General features: G+C 40.0%; 1 long non-coding RNA gene across 2 annotated transcripts; it reads left to right on the forward strand.

Annotated features, from left to right (window-relative positions):
* Positions 1-6,065: 6,065 nt before the first annotated feature.
* Positions 6,066-14,357, forward strand: LOC117671937 (uncharacterized). 2 transcript variants are annotated; one of them, XR_015731165.1, is made up of 3 exons: positions 6,066-6,439; positions 7,806-7,880; positions 7,994-8,130. It is a non-coding gene; the product is annotated as an uncharacterized LOC117671937 (long non-coding RNA). The 2 variants fall into 2 exon arrangements; XR_004593060.3 differs by lacking the exons at positions 7,806-7,880; positions 7,994-8,130 and adding an exon at positions 14,288-14,357.
* Positions 14,358-15,363: the final 1,006 nt, after the last annotated feature.

Here is a 15,363-nt window from a genome sequence, read left to right on the forward strand (position 1 = left end):
ATAATTCCAGATTGCCTACACAGAACACAACTGTTTAGGAACTTCACTGCCATAAGATTGATTGATAGCATCAAAAGAGATTAAAAGAAATAAGGCTATCAACGGTGACCATACAGTGATTAGAATCAGTTGTCTTTTTCCTCAGAATATCAATTGCTGGAAAACAAGGCAAAAATCTACAGTACAACCCTCATACCAGTGGTGGGTTGCTACCGGTAGTGGCGGTGGCGGGAGGCTCCACCCATCCGCTCGGACGCTTCTATGCATGCGCACGAGCAAACCGATAGCAAACTAAATTGAAACCCACTACTGCCTCATACGCTACTTATGGATATGAGGCTATTGAAAAAAAAACCCAAAGTGTTAGTTAGTTGGACCTCACCAGTTCCTCCAGATGTTGCAGAGTTTGCAAATGCACACTGCAACACAATGCAAGCTTTTTGTCAGTGGACCCCAAGTAAGCTTCACATGATTCTCTAATCTCAGAATAACAGCAAGTCCTCCTTTCTCTTAGTGTATTACAAGCGTGGGTTTAAAGGAGTAAATCTGCCAGAGAAAAGGAAGAACAAAGCTGGAAGAGTTAACTGAACAGAGGAGCTCTTTATAGGTGTCCAATGGGTTAAAAGCAGCCCCTTCCAAGAAGCGGCTAGTCTTCAAAAGCACTGATGCTTTTCAGCATCCGCTTGCACCTTTGGCCCATCTGTTCATTTTCAGCAGCTCTTCTGTTCTTTTAAAAGAACTTAAGACAATCTCTCCCCCTCCTCAGGTAATTTGGGAGGAAAAAACCTCTCATCCTCCAGTTTGGCAAAGTGCTAGAGAAGAGAGCTCTATGGCAGATGGCATTAAAGTACAGACAATTGTCTTTTTTTTTTTAGTTTGTGTCATCAAACTTAATAGTCTATAGGTCACAGAATATAAAGAGTTGGCACCACCCAGGCTCTGAATGTGCATGAAGTTCTAATAGAAAAATACAAATGCAGCCTTCCTTGCCCAGTAATTTAAGAGTAACCGATTAGGAAACGTATAGATTGATTATCGGTCAGCTAGGAATTGTTTTGCCCCACACAATGAAGCAGTTTGTATATTTGCTGATCTTTTCCCCCAAAGCATATGGGGAATGAATCATTACAGGGGCAATTCACTTGTGGTTACTGCATGAATGTTTTCCGGTGATGATGCTTTGATGCTTTGTTTGTCCTGTTATAAAACGTATTTATGACCTAAGTGTGATCTTCTGAATCAGAATATTTGCTCTAAAATCAAAGCCCCAGCATACTAATGCAGCTCAACCCCCCCTCCTTACACACGCCTAATTTTTCAAAGCCACGCTGAATATTCAAAAGCTGAAAATGAAGGAAAGGAGTTAACGTTAATTAATATTTGAGGCAGTAAAATAAAAGCAACTGTGAAGCTAATTTTGCAGGACAATTAATCATGAGCCATGCTAATTACACAAGGGATTTTGCAAATGATTTTTTTTTCTGCAGGTAGCAGGATAAAAATGATAATCCGTTACCCATCAAAATCATTGGCTTCTCACCAATGTCCTCAGCAAGAGCAATTAGTGGAAACAGCAGAGCTCCAGTAATTGCATGTCAAGAGAGGGGAATGCTAGAATTTTAATTGCTCCAAATAAAGACCACTTACACCTGGTTGTCCAAAACAATGCAGTAAACCAGATTAACAGGTAACCACTTCCAGGTGCCACATAAATATAGCTGCAGGGAAACAGCAGGGTAGCACCAAGACTTCCCATTCCCAGCCTTCTTTTCAAGCTGAACAGTAGGCTCGTCTGAAAAAGATAAGACTAGCCAAAGAAGGAACTATGGCTAGAAATAGATGGTTTGGGAGAAAAGAAAGATGTTGTTGAGTTGAATTTGGCTCTTAGTGATTTCATGGGTGTGTCGTTGCGGCTTCTTGTCAATAGAAGTAGTTTGTCATGGCCTTCATTGGGGAAGTTTGCTCAACTTCCCATTTAGTGCACAGCGCATGGTTCCCCCTAAAGACTTAAGCAGGTCCAACTCTGCCTTTGAGCCAGGGGTGGGTTCTACTTACCTTTACTACCGGTTTGCAATGGGGCCACGCATGCACGCTCTTCTGCGCATGCACAGAAGCTTCCTGATGATGTTGGGGTCAGTGGGAGGAGCCTCCTGCCGGTTTTACCACTGGGGGCAACCCACCACTGCTTTGAGCCCAGACAAGACTAGTTAGGTGTATGAGATGCTTATTCTTTTACATTTTGCCAGATGTCTATTAAGGACATACTTTTTTAAAAAAAAAATATTTTCAAAGCGATGAGCTCCGAATTTCACATATTTAAGAATCACCAATATATATTTTTAATGAGGCATCTTATAACTAAACGCTTAGAAGTTTCAAGAGTATACAAATTCCTATATTTTGCTTATGGTTATCTTCTCTCATGGTCTTGTGATTTCAGTTTGCAACATTTGCTGTCTTGCCATTTTCTATTAGATATACTGGATTCCCTTAACAACCATGTGGTTTGCTTAATCTCATGATTCACGTAACCACCTCAGTAACTCCCTTTATGACTGCTGAAAAACAATTGTAAAAATGAGTCTGATTACATGATGCCTTGATTTATAATCGCAACAACTCATGGCCAAAATTCCAGGATCCATTGTGACTATAATTTAAGGACTGCCTGTATCTATGCTCTGCTCTGAATAAAATGAATTCTAAGTATCATGTAGAGCAGGTGTCCCCAACCCCTGGTCTGTGGACCGGCACTGGGCCGCAGCATGCCAGAAACTGAGCTGTACAAACAAGTGAAGCCCCATCCATGGGATGCAGGTAGCACCTGAAACCACACCCCCTCTGGTCCGTAGAAAAATTCTCCACGGAATCGGTCCCTGGAGCCCAAATGATTGTGGGCCACTGATGTAGAATAGACAGCCAGTTTGATATAGTGGTTAAGGCAACAGGCTAGCAACGGGGAGACTATATAAGTTCTAGTCCTGTCTTGGGTACAAAACCAGATGTTAGGCCAGTCATTTCCTCTCAGCCCTAGGAAACAGGCAATGGCAAACCACTGAAATCTTGCCAAGAAAAACTGCAGGGATTGGTCTAGGCCAGGGGCGAGCAAATGTGGCTCTTTTACAACTTGTGGACTTCAACTCCCAGAATTCCTGAGCCAGCTTGGCTGTCTCAGGAATTCTGGGAGTTGAAGTCCACAGGTTGTAAAAGAGCCACATTTGTCCACCCCTGGTCTAGGCAGTTGCCAAGAGTCAATACTGACTCAAAGATACAAAAATAAATAGAAAATAGTTATTATTTTAAAAAGCACATCGTTATTCCTTTTAATTAAGACAGGTTTTGAACTCTTACAACAGAGTAAAACTCATTGAATGTAATGGACTTACTTCTGAATAATCCTTGAACTATCTATGACTTTTCATTCTTACTGGTCTTGATTATTCCTTAGGTTTTCTTTCTGTCTCTAACAGCACTCTTAAAGAGTGAACTTCCCGTTGTTAATGTTCTTTGTTGGACATGAAGCTGACAGCACTTACTTCGACTTGCCTCAGGATGATTCTACAAATGTTCATTTTAGGCTGGTTTATTATACTGCAGGAACTTAAATGATGAATGGGTTCCTGAGAGCTCCTTAAATTCTTGAATTACCCAGAAGAGCACAGGTGGTTCTTAGTCTTCAAGAGATGATTCAGGAGATAATTGTTAGGATGGCATTTTTTTTCCACAGAAAGAATCCTTGTTGTCCAATTATTTGCATATATGTCTGACAAATGGCAATGTAGGGGTGTAAAGTGGTTGTTTATTTATTTATTTATTTATTTATTTAATCAAATTTCTATACCGCCCTACTCCCGAAGGACTCAGGGCGGTGAACAGCCAAGATAAAATACAGACAATACAAATATTAAAAATCCCTTAAAATTATTAAATATTTCGGCCGAAACACAGATTAAAACACCCAATTTATAAAATCACGAATTAAAAAAATTTAAAATTTAAGAATTTAAAAGAGGGGAGTTAGGCCAGGCCAGCTTGCTGAAATAGAAAAGTTTTGAGAGCACGGCGAAACGTGCGCAGGTCCGGGATCTTCCGTATCTCTGGGGGGAGCTCGTTCCAGATGGTAGGTGCCCCCACAGAGAAGGCTCTCCCCCTGGGGGCCGCCAGTCGACACTGTTTGGCCGACGGCACCCTGAGGAGCCCCTCTCTATGGGAGCGTACTGGTCGGTGAGAGGCTATTGGTAGCAGAAGGCGGTCTCGTAGATACCCCGGTCCGATGCCATGGAGCGCTCTAAAGGTGGTAACCAAAACCTTGAAGCGCACCCGGAAGACCACCGGGAGCCAGTGCAGCTCGCGCAGGAGGGGGGTCACATGGGAGCGCCACGTCGCTCCCATAACCACCCGCGCGGCCGCATTCTGGACCAGCTGGAGCCTCCGGGTGCTCCTCAAGGGGAGCCCCATGTAGAGAGCATTGCAGTAGTCCAAGCGGGAAGTGACAAGAGCATGAGTGACCGTATTTAACGAGTCCCGATCCAGAAAGGGACGCAACTGGCGAATCAGGCGGACCTGATAAAAAGTCCCCCTGGCCACGGCCGTCATATGCTCTTCTAAAGACAGCCGTGAGTCCAGGAGGACACCCAAGTTGCGAGCCCTCTCCGTGGGGGGCAATGACTCGGCCCCAATAGTCAGTGATGGCGCCAACTGACTATATCGGGATGTCGGAAACCACAGCCACTCGGTCTTGGATGGGTTGAGCCTGAGTCTGTTTCTCCCCGTTTATAGCCAAAAACCTTCCTTCCCTGCCAGCCACTTTTATTTCATCTTCCCTAAACTTATTTTTTTTGAAAATGTGAGTTTTTGGAGCAAAGCATGCTGTCACCCATATGCCTAGCTCCCCCCCCCCCACTTTTTAAAAAAAAATAAATTTACCAAAGCCTTCTTGTCAAATTCAAATGACACCTTTGGAAATAAATTGAAAAACAGCACAGTTTAGTGGTGTTCTGTCTTTTAATATAATTGGAATATGTTGCCAGAATTCTTAGTTATGGAATAAATTTCTGAGATTCCTTATTAGAGAGTAGAGATGATACAATGCAATTGCTTAATCTGATGAGGTTCTTCAAAAGCTGATGAATGAATGCTAATAGAAATATGATGTATGATATATTGGGTGGAAAGCTTTGTTGTCAATATGGGACCATCAGAGATTAAATAGGATCTTGAAAGCTGAAGAGTTCCAATTTTAGGCAACAGAAATGTTCATTTTCCACTAAAATAGATGACTGAAACACCCTTCTCCTCACTCTTCCCAATAAAAAGTACCTGGAATGGTTTTGACCCCTGAAGAACCTATTTACTGAAAATAACTTCCATGGCTTTCTTTGTTTGTAGAAATATATAGTTTAGCTGTAGGTAATTATGACAAAACATTTTGATGCCTAAGGTGTGTTTTTTTTTTAAACAGAGATCCTAACAGTTCATCCTTCACACACTGTTGGGATTTCTAAATTGAAACATAGACTTTTGTGATCATTGCTGTCTTTTATGGGTACCTCAAATCAGTCACCTGAGGCAGAATCAGTCAGCCCTTGCCTAATGGTAGGCCTGGTTCTACAGTTAAGGAGGCCATAAGTATATGACAGGATAAATTGTGGATATATGTGTGTGCATGCATGTGTGCACTGTCAAATCAGTTTTTGACTCCTGGTGGCTTGCCTATAATGTATGCAGTTTTTTCTGCCTATTTTTAATTATAATTTGATAATATCTGGAAAATGCTTATTTAAATCTGTTTGTATATTTCTATTTTTATAAGCCTATTTGGGAAATCTAGAGTTGGTTTATTTATTTTTTTAAAAATCAAATTTCCCCTACATGTTTCAGAGCAACAGTGAATCAACACGCAAATCTTTCTCTCATTGCTCCTTTTGTTCCCAAAACAAACTTTTAGCAGAGTTTGGGAGACAGAGCGAACTGGCAGATTACTCCTGAGCTCATCCTCTGTCCAGGGCTTTTAGAATAGACACATCAGAAAATTCTGCTACAAAGACGGGGGCGGGGAGGGGGTCATGGATTTAGATTTCCTGTTCCAATCAGACCTTACAGTAGAACAAACAAAAGAATCACAGTCTGGTTGGAGTTTATATTTCCAGTTTTTTTAAAAAAAATCTATTGCAGTTCACATGCAGAAAACTGGGCTGTTTAAGAGGAGATTCTGATCAGGAGAATCACAGGAGCTGCAAGCAAAAGTAGTTTCTGTCTTCAGCAGGACTTCTGTGTGGATTTACCTTGGATCTTGTAACTTTTCAGTATGACTTGAGAATTCTGGAACAGACTTTGCATATTTACAAGTCAGAAGCTGATCAGAGGTCCTCCTAATACCATCAAGAATTTTTCAATGATTTGTCCCATCTTCTTTATGATCTTCCACCTGCCATTTAATGTAAGTCCAAAACCCATTTAGTTATCATATGGTAGAATTTAAATGCAAATGTTTTGGATTGTAACATCTGGATGCTGCATTATTCTCCCTGCTTATGTAGAAAACAACCATTTTAGTTGTTCCTAAACATGGTGCCTAAATATAGTCTGTATTTTGCAAATGGAACAGATGATATGGACACAGTCCAGCTGTATGTATCTGGCAAACAGGTGTTTTGCTTTGGATTAGCTGACTAGGGACAAATTTAATGAGTTTTCAATGGAAAGTGAAAGGGGGAACTGGCAAGCCCCCTACTAACACGCACATACCTAATTTGCTCTTTCTTTCTCCACCCAAAAAAAGAGGGTGATGAGAGAAAGAAAAACTTCTCTGCAATAAATATAAATTTCCATTTTTGTGCATGAAACAATTTAGCTTTAATAATGAGAAAAATGAGAGCAAACAGATGCAGATCTTGTAGAATATTGTGAAGAATTATTTTATTCCTCTTCATCTATTCCTCTTCATCAACCATAACTCATTATCTGTCTGTTGGACTGTCGGACTGTCTGTCTCTGTCTCTCTCTCCCCCTCCCTCCCCTTCCCTCCCCCTCTCTCTAAGGCAGGGGTCTCCAACCCACGGCTCTGGAGCCACATGTGGCTCTTTCATCCCTCTGCTGTGGCTCCCTGTCACTCAAAATATGTGTCACAACCCGCCAATGTGCGACACCCGCCGGCACGTGATTTATTGAGCTTTTCGACCCAACTTTTTTTTTTTCTGGAGTTCAAAATGTTTTTGTTGCATGCAGAAATACAAATTTGTTTTCTCTGTAGCAGGTCATTGATTTCATAAATGCAACACGCTATCGTTTTTTTATACATAGCAAAGGTAAAAAACAATATATGCAGCGTTATCTTCATTTTAGATGTCAAAAGGGTTTTGTGGCTCCCGAGTTTTCTTTTCTATGGGAAACAGGTCCAAATGGCTCTTTGAGGTTGCCAACCCCTACTCTAAGGGATCCTTGGTGCTCTCTGAGCTGGCTTGTTTTCTTGCAAATAAGCTCAGAGAGCACCAAGGACCCCTCATTTCAACCCTGAGTTACAAATATTCTCCTTTATTGCTATCTTTCTATCTATCTATCTGTCAAACATGTACAATGTAGCAGGTATAAGTATGAACATAAACATGAACGAAGGAAGTAAATACAGTTAAATGGGGACAGTAAGACAGGGACAGTCTGGTGCTCTTATGCACACTCCCTTTACGGACCACTTAGGAATGGGGTGAGGTCCATGGTAGACAGTTTACAGTTGAAGCTGTGAGGGTTTGAGAATGTAACAACAGAGTCTATCAATCATCTATCTTTCTGTCTTATCATCATAACAGTAATCAAATAATAAAAGATAAAGATGCAGGAAGAAAGAAACCCCTGAAACTGATCAAAAGACTGGAAGATAAAAGGTATTCACATGCTGCTGAATGGACTAGGCATTGAGCCATTACATCCAGGCATTTCAAGCATCTTGGTTGTAATGTGGCAGATTTATGAACGTGGCTGTTTTGCTACTCTGCAGGTTTGAATTTCCTGGAATGTGACAGATGGCGTAGGTACCAGCAATATAAAAACAAGACTTATTTATAAAATCTGGGTGAGAATGCACATGGACCATATTGACACATAAATTGTGAAGGGTTAGTTTTTCATGCCACATTAACTCATTTGGCTCAATCCTGATCATCCTTTTTTGCTTGGCAACATTCTATTTCCTTTCCTTTCTTGTCTCTCAGGAAAGGACAGAAGATGGAATGAAATTTGAATCTAATTTTCCTGCCATTTGGTGCATTTATAATGGAACACAAAATAATCTTGGTTTAGATTCAAATCTTAGATTAGACCCATTTAAATTAGTAAAACAAAACAATATGGCATGATTATTTAAGTACCACTCATTTCAATAGCAATAGCATTTAGACTTATATACCGCTTCCCAGTGCTTTATAGCCCTCTCTAAGCAGTTTACAGAGTCAGCATATTGCCCCCAACAAGCTGGGTCCTCATTTTACCGGCCCTCAGAAAGATGGAAGGCTGAGTCAACCTTGAGCCGGGGACAATCCAACTGCTGGCAGTTGGCAGAATTAGCCTGCAATACTGCATTCCAACCACTGTGCCACCATGGATCATTTCAATGCGTTTACTCTATGTATGACTTAAAAGAGCACATTGTGCTTGTTCATTCATATGATAGCTTGATTCTCAACCAGCTTAAGAAAATCATTTCTGAATTGAGATACTTTGACAGCAAGGTACTATACTAGGTGCTCATCCTGAACAGCAGGCTATTTCGTTTTCCAGTTGGACATTTCCCTGGATTCCTATTATTCTGCTGCAGGGAAGTCATGGTCAATCCCCTCCCTTCCATCCCCGCCTCTCTTTCACACACACACACACACACACACAAACACACAAACTATGTTGTGTGTATGTGTACACACACACAAAGTTTACATACTTCTGTATACATATTTATATTTATTTTTATTAAATTTATATGCCGCCCTTCTCCCGTAGGACTCGGGGCGGCATACAGAATTAAAGCATTTATTTTTTTTTTGCTTTAATTTATATGCCACCCTTCTCCGGAGACTCAGGGCAGTTTACAATGCGTTAAGCAATAGCCTTCATACTTTTGTATATTTATACAAAGTCAGCTTATTGCCCCCACAAACTGGGTCCTCATTTCATCTACCTTTGAAAGGATGGAAGGCTGAGTCAACCTTGAGCTTGGTGAGATTTGAACTTGCAGTAATTGCAAGCAGCAGATGTTAATAACAGTGCTTTTAGTCCACTGTACTACAGGCTCTTTCTATAACAATAAAAACCCTAAAAACAGCCAAAATAAAACCCCCCAAAAAATAAAATCTCGTAGCAGATTAGGGAAATTGCTGGAACAGCCATGTCTTCAGGTCGGTGCGGAAATGTCTAGACTTGCTGGTTTGATACTCAGGAAAAACATTGTTGTTTTCTTCATTACTATTTTTCTTTCTTTGAACAACGTTCTTTTCCATTTTTTTGTTTGTTTAATTATATATCCAGCAGGATACCTTTTAAACATGTCTCAAGTCACCTTTCTTTCAAGTGACTGGATGAGTGATGAAATAATGCACCACCAGAATTATTTTAAAAACCCAGTAGAAACTAAATAGCCCAGGGAAAGAACAATAGAGTATTTTTTTTAAAGGTTATGCTGCATTTTAAACCACCCAACTACTTGTATTTTAGCTAAGGTATTATTGCAGGTATATTGTTAAAGGTAACTCTAAAAGTCATTGTACAACATGGCAAGCAATGATATAGTTAAAGAGGCATTCCTGCCCCTGCATAGAAGCCAATCACATTTCAGAAGTTGTGTTGTGGCTCCGTCCTCCGAGCCTATCTTATCGGAGGAAGAAGGCTCCGAACATGAAGGAGAGGAGCCGGCCAGGCCTCCCTCTCCAGGCCCCTCCTCTCTGGCAATGCCTCAGGTGTTCTGCCGAGGGAGAGGAGATTGACCAGGAGCCAGGTGTCTCCGATGACAGTGATGAGGGTGATAAGTCGTTCCTGGATCCACGCCAATGAAGGCGAGATAAACGTTTGCAGCAGATGAGGAGGCGTGCCAGGGATTAAGCTGAGTCACTGGACCACACCCCACAGGCTATATAAGAGAGTGTGGTGGCCATTTAGACTCTGTGACGGACAAAGCTAACTTCTGGCTAGTCACTTTGTACAACGCCAAATCTGCTGAAGGTTTCATGTTTGAGCTGGATTGTTTTGAAAACTGTGTGTATTCGTTGGTGTTATCTGGTGGAAGAACACTCCCTCTTCTTGTAGTAAAGCACTTGGCAGACAATTATTGTATTGCTGCCAAGTTCCTGATAACAAACCTTGTGTGTGCCGAGTACTTCTTTAACTCCTGGCTGGCTGTTTGTGTGTGGGGGGGGATGGGGACAGAACAAGTTGGTTTTAAAAAACTAATATGCTGTAGGCAAAATTAAGAGCTGAGGTGAAGGCAACAGAAACAGGAAAACAGCACCTTGAGGTCGCAAAATTAAGAGCTGAGGTGAAGGCAACAGAAACAGGAAAACAGCACCTTGAGGTCATTTAACAGTGGGTGAGTGCTGGGTGATATTGCCCATTTCTGCCATCCAGAAAAACGTAGCTGGCCCATTTTGATTATGGGACAGCAGGCAGTGCAGATAAGCCCTAAACCTGGATCTAATCTATTACAGTATTTGTAACATTGCATTGACTATTTAACAAAGAAAAACCTATGCTAAAGGTAATAATTGCATCTACTCCTAGTCATGCATAGAATAAACACATTAAAATTGATGGAACAAGGGATTCATGATTAACTTACAAACCATTCATTTCACAAATTTTGCTTCTAGCATGATTAAGTTTAGATCTAATCCATCATTTTTAATATGGCTTTTCTTGGCTCAATAAGCCAAATACTAAATGTGCACTAAAATTCCACTTCATTTTCACTTCAAGTTGTACTTAGCTTTCTGCATTTACTTAATACAGTTTTGTTTTGTTTTTGTTTTTTTATGAACCCCACCCCAAAGGTGGGACACAACCAAAACCCATCATTGGGTTATTCCATCACAGAACCAGAAGTGGAGCCCACGCAGTTATTGGAACTATTTATTCAAGCAATTTTCTAAAACCCAGTAGCTGTGAATGCGTATTTGGAAGGCATCTAGGATGCAGAATGTATTATCAAGAACGCCAATTGCAGATCCAAAGAAAATTTAGAACCTTCTCCCATTTTGAGCATGGAGAGAGTTGAGAAACTCTCTAGAAAATAATATTTTAATGGAAGTTTTCTGCTCATATGAACTTGCTTTGACTTTGGAGAGAGTGGCTGAAAAGAATATTATTTCAATAAAACAAAGCAATGCTAGATGAATAAAGATGAAGCCAGGCAGAACTGAATCCTAATAGACTTGTATTTAATTTTCTATATATTTTCATCTTTCTGAACTGTTAATAAAGCAGATATGAAAACCAATTTTTATAATAATGTGATTTTTTTTTCACAATAATGCAATTTTCACAATTTCTTTATCAGTCTTGGATGTTATTCATTGTTTGAAAGCACTGCTGACTATAAAATTTCTAGTTCTCCCAAATCAAGCCAGTTCTTAATATATGTGTTATTTCATCATCTGCCTCACCTCTGAACTCCCATGTGAACATAGCCAGGAAATTAATCACCAGAGATGTTGGCATTAGAGTAAATCTTATTAGAAAGATCTTATAGAGATTTGGAATATGTAAGTAATAAAATCTAATAAACATATGATCTGAAGTAATATTCCATGAAGGGAAAGAATGTCTATTCTTAGAGGGACAATAGTGCTCAAAGTTCTTTCCTTAATTTTAATCTAGACTACACCCATCTGAAAACTTTGGATATACTGTCTAGTCTATTTCTGATCTCTCTATAGATGAGTGTTTCATTAACTCCTCATGATGGGAGGATCAACTTCCAGAATCCCCCAGCCATCATGGTCTTTGTTGAAAATTCTGGGAGTTTGAAATTTACACATCTGGAAGTTGTCCAGCTTAAAAATTGCAATGGACCCATCTCTCTAAGTTGGATACCATCTATCCAACCATTTTCTCTTAAAAAACCTGTTTTAAAGAATCGTTCCAGAATACCCTAATCTGGATTGATGTTACCATTGTACCCAGTAGCTGAATAACATTGGCATTACTATCATGCAAAAACTAAAAAGCATAATGTAGTATATACCCCCATAAATTAGGAATGACCCAACATCCGGTATTGATGAATGATCTCTGAGTGCAGTCCCACTGCTAAGAGCAGCCCTTGCCCATCATCCCCTGCCCTTCCTATCCCAAACCCCTGAAACTCAATGTTCTTTGCTTTTCTTCCCTATGACAACAATATGATGTTGTTGTGCAGCAAAATAGGATACTCATGGGCTGTAATGGGCAGTAAGAATAGCCCTGAGAAAAAAGAGGAAGAGACACAATCAAGGCAAAGGTCAAATAAAAGAAATCTGAGCCCAAGGCAGAAATGTAATTCGAGAAAACATCTCAGACATGACCCTCCCATGTTGTCCTGAAGATAAATGGGGGGGGGAGGGGGAGAGGGAGAGGGAAGAAGAGCACATTCAGATTTGCAAGATTCTGTTACTTATAATAACAAAGTAGTATTAGCATTCATAACTCTGCCATCCTAGTCTGGTCTACTTTAAAGGGCTGAAACATGGCAATGAGAAATGCTGTAGGCATTAAGGCTGTAAAGCAAAATGCCATCATCTAATATTGTGTTTATTTGCAAACACGTTTCTGACCCAAGAGAAAACCAGAAATGATGGGTGGCTGTAACTCAATGCTTTGTTTGGAAGTTCACTTCTAATCTTAACAAAAAATGACAAACTGAGCTGGGGATGATGAAAAGTATGTTGAGACACAGAAGAGAACAAGAAAAGAAATGTATTTTTTTTGTGTTTCAGTATATCCCCTATTACAAGCATTTTGTGGATAGACTAGCCTCACCCCCCATAGTAGATAATTTTATAAAAGCACTCCTGACATACTCTCAAATATCAAATATGGTTGTTTATTTTTGCTTATGGCATCACGGAAAATTCATATAGACTAACCTAGCTATCATGTGCCTAGAATGCTGCTCCCACCTACCACCATTTCTCAAATGTTAGGGAAGTTGTCAAAGTCATGCTGAAAATAGGGTTCTAATTATACAGCAACTATTTTAGATGATTCTAAGGCAGACCTACCAAATCTGGATTGCAAAAATTTGGACCATCACTAAATAGCACCAAAGAGTTAAAAGAGATTTCTGTATTTCTTTGCTGCCATCTGGTGGCCATTTGGACTTTGCAGGCCAGATCTGGTAATAGCAATATAGCACTTTGCAGCTCTCTCTAAGCGGTTTACGGAGTCAGCATATCGCCCTCCAACAATTTAGGTCCTCATTTTACCCACCTCGGAAGAATGGAAGGCTGAGTCAACCTTGAGCCTGGTGAGATTTGAACTGCCAAATTGCAGGCCGGCAGCAGAAGTAGCCTGCAGTACTGCACTGTGCCACCGTGGCTCAGTGTAGTAATCCTACTCTAAAGAGATTCTAAAGAACCCAAACCACAATGAACAGATGATTTCTAAACAGAACCCAATATCCAACCTGTAACTTACACCCTAAGGCGGCATTTAAATCTTGTAAGCAATGGATTAAACATATTCCCTTCCTATTCTTTCAAGAATGCCATAACTACCCAAAAAAAAAAAAATCACCATGTTGTTCAAGATTTAGGAAGTCTCCACATGTCACTTAAGAAGCACTGGTTACTTTTGATTCATTTGTCATTTTACATTTCTGGAGCTGGTTCTCCTTTTTTCCTCTCTTCCTTGATGCTTGGAGCAATTTAGCAGAAGAAAGGCACTCCATTCCATAATTGTCTCAACCAGGCAATTATATAAGCATCTTGATCCAATTGCTGGCTCAGTCAAAGAAGCCGCTTTGCTATTTCTTGCTTCAAAGAAAAAGAGAAAAGACCTGGAATTATTGACTGGAGTGAAGAACTCCTAAGGTTTCTAAAACATTCCTGCGATATTGATGAATAGTTAAATTGCCCTTGTAGTAATCAGGATAAAATGGAAAATGATTATCTGCAAATTATTTTATACTAATAAGTGTGTGCTACATATATATAATCTCACTGAAACAAAGGACAAATGAGTTGGGGGGAGGTCCTTGCTCTTTTTTTTTTAACTTAAGTAACTCAGATCTATGATTCAAAGTCTTTCTAAAGTCAGCCTTTCTCCTTTATAGGCAAAAGGGCCATTGAGATGACTCCTCCAGTCAAGGCCAAGAAAACCCAGAGACTTCTACAAAAGTGGAGTGAGTGAATAATGAAAGATACCCCAAATTCCTGCTTCGAGAGGAAAGAAAAACTGCCCGCCAAACATAAATTTATTTAAATCATAAACTGCATATTAAATTGTTAATAGCTATGTTTTTAATAAGTAAGAGTATCTTTATGTACTTTGATAGTCTTTTTGTTTGATGAAGGCATAAAATTATACCGTATCCTTAATTAAAACTGCACAGTAAGAATGAGAGAGAGAGAGAGAGTGTGTGTGTGTGTGTGTGTGTGTGTGTGTGTGTAGAAGAGTGGGGAGGGAGGGAGAGAGAGAGAGAGAGAGAGAGAGAAATATCATATAAATAGCTAAACCTGTAAGACAATTGTGCAGTTAGTTAGGATATAGCAAGATCCATGTTTGTTTGGTCACCAGATAGCGGTGGAATTAAACCAGGGGTGGGTTCTACTTACCTTTACTACTGGTTTACAATGGGGTCACGTGTGCATGCTTCTGCACGTGCGCAGAAGCTTCCTGATGACATCAGGGTCGGTGGGCGGAGCCTCCCATTTTACTACTGGTTCTATAGAACCGATCCGAACCGGGGGCAACCCACCACTGAATTAAACCCACCTTCAAATTATAACCACATCACAATTCTCAATGGGTCTGACTGAAAAGCAATCTTTAAAAATGAAAAAGAATTCTATTCTGTAGCCAAACTATCTGTACAACTGCCCATGTCTTTCCTCCATGTATATATAAAATACAGTTTATGCCGTGTATATGCTGCTGAGTTGAATAAAAAACTTGTGCCATGATATTTTTTAAAATTTCTAAAATTTCTAAATCACAAAACTCGGCTATTTCTGCTATGAAAGGCTAATGTAGTTAACTAGTCCTCTCTGGGAATTATAATTCGGATTCCAGGAGAGGCTATTTTTGTTTTTTTGTATTTATGTTCTTTACAGAGCCTGAAAACCCCAGAATTATTCATTAATGTGAGGCTATCCCTGCCTGCTTGAAGACTTGCATTTGCAGCCATCT

Source organism: Pantherophis guttatus, chromosome 1, assembly GCF_059756535.1.
Source record: "Pantherophis guttatus breed Tessera chromosome 1, ASM5975653v1, whole genome shotgun sequence".
NCBI lineage: Eukaryota > Metazoa > Chordata > Lepidosauria > Squamata > Colubridae > Pantherophis > Pantherophis guttatus.